Source organism: Schistocerca gregaria, chromosome 1, assembly GCF_023897955.1.
Source record: "Schistocerca gregaria isolate iqSchGreg1 chromosome 1, iqSchGreg1.2, whole genome shotgun sequence".
In the NCBI taxonomy this organism is placed as follows: domain Eukaryota; kingdom Metazoa; phylum Arthropoda; class Insecta; order Orthoptera; family Acrididae; genus Schistocerca; species Schistocerca gregaria.
In genome coordinates this window covers 1,094,908,537-1,094,916,702 of record NC_064920.1, presented here as the reverse complement: position 1 = coordinate 1,094,916,702, position 8,166 = coordinate 1,094,908,537, and positions in this window count along the sequence as shown.

Genomic DNA, 8,166 nt, shown 5'->3' with positions numbered 1-8,166 from the left:
GTACCACGTTATTCGCATCATTATATCTTCTGCTCGCCACTGCTGTGTTGTCACAGAGAAATATCATTCCCGCTGTCACCTCTCAGCCACCATGTGACATCTCGTATTGTCTGCAAACACATTTTCTGTGGACTTTCATATAGCTTGTCTTCATGTAATTTATATTGTGCACACCTCCGGCGTTCCCCTGTTCCTTTACTGTCAGTTGCGAATGAAATTTAATATCGCCATGACACAGACGGCGCAAAATGGCAGAATTAATAGTGGAGATAAGCGGAACAAAGAACGACTAGGCATATGTGATCTCCCTTTGCAGAGAAAGGAAGCTGCCACTGCGAACGTTGCGGTAAATAGAAGCGACCCGTCTTTCCACAATCGGACCTCAAAGCAAAACGAGTAAAGGATATCGCCCTTGTCACAGAAAAGCATGACCACTGCAAGTGATAGCGTCGAGGGAATCGCCAAAAATAAAGAACGGTTATTTTCAGAACTTTGACGCACTCGCAAATGAGACATACTGTGCAAACAAGAAACACACAGTGACGAAAGATAAGAAAGACCAGTAACACAATTTATACCCTTTTCCATAGAAAGACACTAAAATAGCAGCACAATCTTCTCAAAAGCTTATATAAAGTTAACATCGACAAACAGGGCCAAATGCAACAACACCGAGCTATTAATAATCGAATGCAGCACCTTGACCATAAAATCTGTGGATAATCCGCCTGGAGACAATCTCAACTTGACACTAACGCAGAATTTCTTTAACCAGGAAACACAGTTGGTAGTTGGGGCTTCAACTGTCACAGCACCACAAGAAACGTATGGCAGTGACAATACATTATGGGCGGAAACAACATACCGCAATTGCTTGACCATAAATTATCTTGCTCCTTTAATAAAAAAAATATGGAGGCGTGGGTATAACGCTAAAAAAAGCTTCACAAGTGCAAAACCATAGGTAAGCCTAATAGGCCTATTTTGCCACTAGTAAAACAACTAAAATAACATGCCGCAGAAAGTCCGTTTTAAAATAGACCAAATGAATGCAGAATGATGAAGACGTCGCTGCATGAATAAAGAAACTAGACCAATTCCGGTAAATTAGAAAATATTCGTAGAGATTTTCCAAATTATTTCCTAGACACGTTTCCCGCGAGGCTGCCGACAACGTTTCATCACAGCAGAATCGAATTCTATCCAGAGCAAATACGAGGCACTATAAAATCAGGATCCTCTTAATGTACTGCACTAGTAAAGATAAGTGAAACAGGGTAGAAGAAGTGGATTTAAATCTCTTAATGAAAGGACGTACAGCAGCGAAATGGCCTGGAACGTAGTTAAAAAAGCTCAGCTGTAACCCTAAATGTCTGTAGGGACAGATGTGTTAGTGGTGAATCTGAGTATACGGGACATTACCAGTACTGTCCTAACTGTTCCAGCACATGTCGTCTCAACGAATTATGGCAGTGAAACGAGTAAGTATTATTAAAAGGTCAGCTCATTACGTTTAGAAAGTGGAATAAAGTGATATAAAGTGTTAGAATGTTAAGTGAAAAGAGTTTATATATGTATAAATTATTATTTTGATTGAGCAATTATACATTCATTTCGGATTCAATTAAATTAAATACTGATTCTTAAGTTTCTCCCGGCGTATTTGATAATCAAAATATCCACGGTTGTACTGCCGGTCTATAGTGTTCAACGGGCACAATATTTCGGCGATCAAACATGTCGCCATCATCAGGTGAACTGACGGACTGAACTCCTGTGAACGTGCCGGCACGGAGATCCCTATGCTATAGCGTCATTTCACCTGATGATGGCGACATGTTTGATCGCCGAAATATTGTTCCCGTTGGACACTATAGACCGGCAGTACACCCGTGGATATTTTGATAAATTAAATACTGACTGGGACTGTTCTAGCTTAGTCATAAATCTGAAGCGCTTTGTCTAATTTGAGGTCTTATTTTCTCATTTGTCAATATGCATTTACCTGCATGTCTTGGTACAGAAGAATTGCAAACATACTAAACAGAACTGCTTTAGTCTGAAAGTCTCTGATTTCTTCTTTGTTAGTTTGGCCACGGAACAGTTAACTACTGGACGGCGTGCGCTATTAGTGAAAAACATTTAATCAGAACGGAGGTTATGAGACGTCGTCGCGCAGTTCAGTGTCGTAAAGAAGTGCAGAATGACTCAGCAGTTCACAGACTTATAAAGTTCAATGAAACGGGTTTAACTTTTAACGTGGAGAGTTCTCAGTGCCTTCGTTCTCACCGAAATATGCAAAACATAGTGGCGACTCATGACAGTGTGGCTGTTAGTCCAGTGAAGTCGATTCTTCACCGTTCACAAGAACTTCAGTATGGCGAGTTCTCCGGTATGAGTACATTACAACGCACACGACAGGAAGACGACGGTCTTACGAAGCACATCAGCCCGGCGTGGCGCACTTTCTAGTTAAATAGCTTTTTTAATATTCAGAACTGTCCTTTATGGGGGTCAGAAGATTCTTGCGTGGCTCAAGAAAGGGAAATACATCCACAGCGAGTAATGGTTTGGTGTAGCTTTTGGGCAGGCAGTTGCAGTGGGCCTTACTTTTTTGAAGATGAGGTGGTGATGGTGACTTAGTAAGTTAGTTACAGGTTGCATACATCATTAGAAATATTTTTTATAACAGTGGTGAGGAACGTGTCAGTTTATTGGAGATGTATACATTATTAGTGTTAACGTTAATGAATTCGTTATTTTTTAGTTCTACTGATGCAAATAAACTTTCTTTTTTTGTTTTTATAGTCGCTACAGGTATTAAAATAAAAACTGGTCAGTGGAATTGAAAGAGCTGTCCAGGAGAAATGATTCTAAGTTAAATTTAACACTTGCTTTGCAACTTGTCAGACATTTTATGTTTTTGGGCAAATGATAAAAATGTTTGTTTCTGTGTACTGAAATCCTTTCTGAGCCACTGTCAGCTCTAACAGTTGGTAGTAAAGGTCATTTTTGCCTGTAGTGTTGTAGGTATAGACATCGATGTTCTTTTCAAATTATTATGAGTTATTTGTGACGAATTTCTTTAGCGAAAATGTGTGTTGTGACGGCGCAGTTAAAATATCTATCTCCTTAAAGAGGTAACTGCATGACGTCTATGAGTGAGCACCACGAATCAGTTTTACAGCTCGCTTTTGAGCAGTCAGTACTTCCTTTCTAAATGATGAGTTACCTCAGAAAATTATTCCATAGGACATTATTGAATGGAAATATGTAAAATATGTCATGAGATTAAGTCGTTTGTTTTCAACATTAGCAATTATATGAAGAGCAAAACTAACTGATCTTGGGGCATTCTACACTAGTTGCTGACTCTTACTCATGAGCAATATCGAGTTTGGTGTGACTATTTGCTGCACAGAACTGAACATACTATGATTTTTTTTTCAAATTTTAGGGAGGAATTATTTTCTGAGAAGCATTTCATAATATTTTGGAAAAAAATTCAACCTCTTCTGTTCCTTCCACTGTAATGGAACTTCTAATGACACTAGTACAATCTGCTGAATGTATCATTCTGCTTGATGGAAGATACATGGAACGTCGTGGACATGTCGGATCCGAAATTGAACCCTCTGGGCCTCTCTTAGTGACTTTTCGTCAATCACTACACATTTACACGCTTCTGACATTGTTTGAACTATTCATTAAGTTTGTCAAATATCAGGTGTTCAAAATTTTAATTTGCACTATTTGTTAAATAAAAATATTTTCCTGTTGGCGTGTTAGATTTTTATACCCTGACACCACACCATACCACTCCCAGCTCCTCACGTACTAATATTCTTCAGAGGTCATAGCCTATGTGGAGAAATCAGCAATGTTCAACGGCATGAGGAAGCATAAGGTAATGGAAACCACTGTATTAAAGACACGTAACGTGTATCCAAAGGATATGTAGCCTGTAATTGAAAAAGTGCCACGATGATCTCCCCATCGGCAAAAGATTACGTAATAGTCCGCCATTCAGACCTCCTGGATCAGATTGCCAAGGGGAGGTGACCATGAGAGAAAGACTGAATAATCAACAATAGGATAACGTTCTATTGGTCGGGGCGTGGAATGTCAGAAGCTTGAGCGTGACAGGGAAGCCAGAAAATCTGAAAAAGGGAAATGCAAAGGCTCAATGTAGAAGTAGCGGTGGTCACTGAAGTGAAATGAAAACAAGACAGGGATTTCCGGTGAGATGAGTGTAGGATAATATCAACACCAGCAGAAAACGGTATAACGGTAGTAATGTTCGTTATGAATAGGAAGTTACGGCAGGGAGTGTGTTACTGTGAACAGTTCAGTGATAGGGTTGTTCTTATAAAAAAATGGAGGAAGTATATGAGGCTAGTGAAACGGTAAGAAAGTAAGTTAGGGGAGGTGAAAATATTATGGTCGGAGAGGGGGTGAGGACTGGAATGCAGCTGTAGGAGGAGGAGTAGAAGAAAAGATTACAGGGGAATGTGAGCTTCTGACAACGAATGAAAGAGGAGAAAGATTAATTGAGTTCTGTTACCAATTTTCAGCTAGTAACAGCGAATACTCTGTTCAAGAATTACAAGAGGAGGAGGTATACTTGGAAAAGGCCGGGTAATACGAGAAGGTTTCAGTTAGATTACATCATGGTCAGACAGATATTCCGAAATCAGATACTGAATTGTAACGCGTACCCAGGAGGAGGTACAGACGCAGATCACAATCCAGTAGTGATCAAGAGTCGGCTGAAGTTTAATACATTAGTCAGGAAAAACCAATACGCAAATAATGAAATTACAATGAATTCTAGACCATTAGGTGCTTACAGGCGTTGATAAATATCAACGGGGAAAGCTGAAAATGTGTGCCCCGAACGGGTCTCGAACCCGAGATCTCCAGCTCCGGAACGCTCCCCGTGAGGCACACACTTTCAACTTACTTTCCACACTATATTTGTAGTGCCACTGCCCACTATACTCATTACTCGCGGCAGTCAATCTACCGATTCTAGTAAGAGTTCAGACAATGTGAGTGCATCCTCACTGAAGAAGATCATTTGCCGGTAAGCTTTATCTATATGAAGATGGTATCTGTTCTTTCGGACATGTCCGAAAGGAACAGATCTTGCAGCTCTCCAGGAATGGAATTACAATGAAATCCAGACAATTAGCTGCGTACAGGCGTTGATAAGTATCAACGGGGACAGTTGAAAATGTGTGCCCCGACCGGGACTTGAACCTGAGATCTCCTGCTTACACGGCAGACGCTATATCCGCTTTTTTATTATTTTTTTTTACCGAAAAGTAAAGTTAGGGATCACATCGGGATTTTTTTTCTTTTTTTTCAATTAGAACGCGGTTGCTTTAAACACAATTTTTTTAAACGGGGGGCGGCATGGAAGGGAAGTCGGAGGGAGGGCGCGGAGGGTAGAGTGGGCAGGGTTCGTAGCCCGAGGCCTGTTCACAGTGTCGCCCTCTCCCGTCAAGGTAGCAGGGATGAAGAGAGGAAATCTTTTGTGGGAATTTTATTTTTCTTTACTCTTTTATTTACTCATTTTAATTTATTCGTAATTTAATTTACTCTATACCAAAACAAAAATGTACCTAACACCGCACCGTGCTATGAGTAAACAAAATAATATCTCAGTACTTTCCTACACCGAGGTAATATATATGGGTAAAACGAAAAAAAGTGCTTCCTACACGATGCAGAAGGGTGTGTCGTTACTCTCCTTACGCTTCATCATCCAATTACGTCTTCACTTATATCGTATGTTCGTCCACCGATAATGAGGCATAGGCTTGTCAGCTCAGTAAATGGGTATCTTCTCCTACCTGTTGATGATCCAGCTGCGTGGAGGGTCGCGTAGGGCACTCCCTAAGTAATTAGAAAAATTTTGTTCGAATTGTGGGTTCCGTACGATCTTGCAGTGACGTCCTTGTAGGTTTTCAAAACCAGACATAATATCTAATGGGATAACCGCAATCGCTAGTTTTTCCAATGTTACTTATAATCCGTCTTGAATGCATAAAATGTTTATTCAAATGAGCGGTATCTGTTCCTCTAGAACCATCTTCAGATCTGGAATTTCGGTTACAGGAGTAACCTGTCCCTAGGCAGTAACCTTCAAATGCTGCGTCACCTAGAGGAATCGAAACCGGTCATTTGAATAAACATTTTATGCAATCAAGACGGATTATAACTAATATTGTTCTTGTAGGTAGTTCGAAAAGTCTAATACATACTTAGGTCAATCGTGAAATAAATTTTGTACCGCATGCCCACGGATCCACGTGTCTGCGTTGGTTTTAGTGAGCAGGAAATACTGTTCATCCGGAAATAGTAAAGCCGAGGTGTGATGTGTTCCGGAGTCAGTCGTTGAAAATACGACAAAATTTGTTGCACCAAGCGCCATACGTCTTCTGCCGCGCCACTTGTGAGATGGTGCTCGTCCGTGTCCTTTATTCCGCAGTCTACACACAGAGGCGATTACACCATAGTTATCTTGTGGAGGCGTGATCGGGTGATCTATTTACCGTTGACTATGATGTACCATGTGGATCGGACGTCTGAATCCAGTGTGACCGCTGGTATCGTCCGCCACACCACCTTACAATTAACCTGAGGATTTTTGGCTTCCATGATCTTTGGTGGGCGCCTCTGCTGTAGGACATGATATATATCCCACGCCGACACATTTTTCGTCGGTGGTACTGCGACACGGACATAACTGTGCTCAATGTAAAAGTGCCAGGAGTAGTAGAAGGGTGGGGGTATGTCTTGCGTCGTCAGTGGGGGCATAAGGGAGGACGGACCTAAGGACTCCAGCAGCAAACCTGTCAAACCTTCCGAATGGTGGCGCCACAGCTTGATGTGCGAGCTGACAAACAGGGCCATTGCTCTGTCGTGGACATGGACCTCGCCTTTCTGGGGGAAGGGTCAGCGACTCATAACTTACTTTGAAGAGCATGCCTATACTGACGTAGGGCCCGAATGCCGCTAATAGACGTCGCGCCATCAGTAACGGTATTGAAAGGACACGCGCTATGTGTGGAAGGCACGATGCGATGTAAACATTGACGAAGTGCGTCCTTTGAAGAATGTCGAGAGTCCGCAGACGAAGTTTGAAGATCTGGACCCGAATTTGACGTAATAAGAGGCGGTAGTTAAGGGCCTTAGTGCGCTGTATGTCGTCGTGAAACTCTACATTTGACAGTGCCAGCTGTAGCTGGTCGACACACATCTCCTATGGCCATGGCGACCGATATGGTGACGTTGAGACCGCTGCCGGAATCCATACCGTATGTGGTAATCCATTCTAGTACACAGGTTACATCGTCGCGATCACAGAGCGGGATAATCAGTGCGTCTATATATGCTGTACAGCGAAATGTGACGTCATGTAAGGTGAGTTGACGGACGCCTCAGAAGTGCGATTCCAGTGCCAGAGCATGGAGTAAAGTCGACAAGGGGCAGCCTTGACGCACAGATCGAAAAATCGGGAGGGACTGCGAGAGACGCCCGTTAACGAGCACTTTGGAAGTCGCCCCTCGGAGGAGACGCATCACGACGTCTGTTAATTGCTGTGGGTACTGCATGTGTTGGAGAACGGACGTTAGGTATGCGTGGTCCACTCGATCAAAGCTTGGCTAAAAACGAGTGATGCCTGCGCTCCCGGGATGTGGGGTGCTCTCGCTAGAGCTAGTATGTCAAGGTATCGACATAGTGCTGTGTGGATGTTATTGATACCCCGTAGGGAAGTCTGATATGGTGAGATGATGTGAGTCAGGGTCGGTTGTATACGGTTTGCTAATAGTTTGATGAACATCTTCATGTCGCAGGTGACGAGTTAAAATGGTTCAAATGGCTCTAAGCACTATGGGACATAACATCTGTGGTCATCAGTTCCCTAGAATTAGAACTACTTAAACCTAACTAACCTAAGAACATCACACACATCCATGGTCGCGGCCGGATTCGAACCTGTGACCGTAGCAGCAGCACGGTTACCGACGGAAGCGCCTAGAACCACTCGGCCACAGCGGACGGCGAGTGACTCGTGAAATGGGTATATCCAGGTCGATTTCCTCGAACATGTTCCCATGTATCTACCAGCTGGAGATCGCTAATGAGTGTCTCATG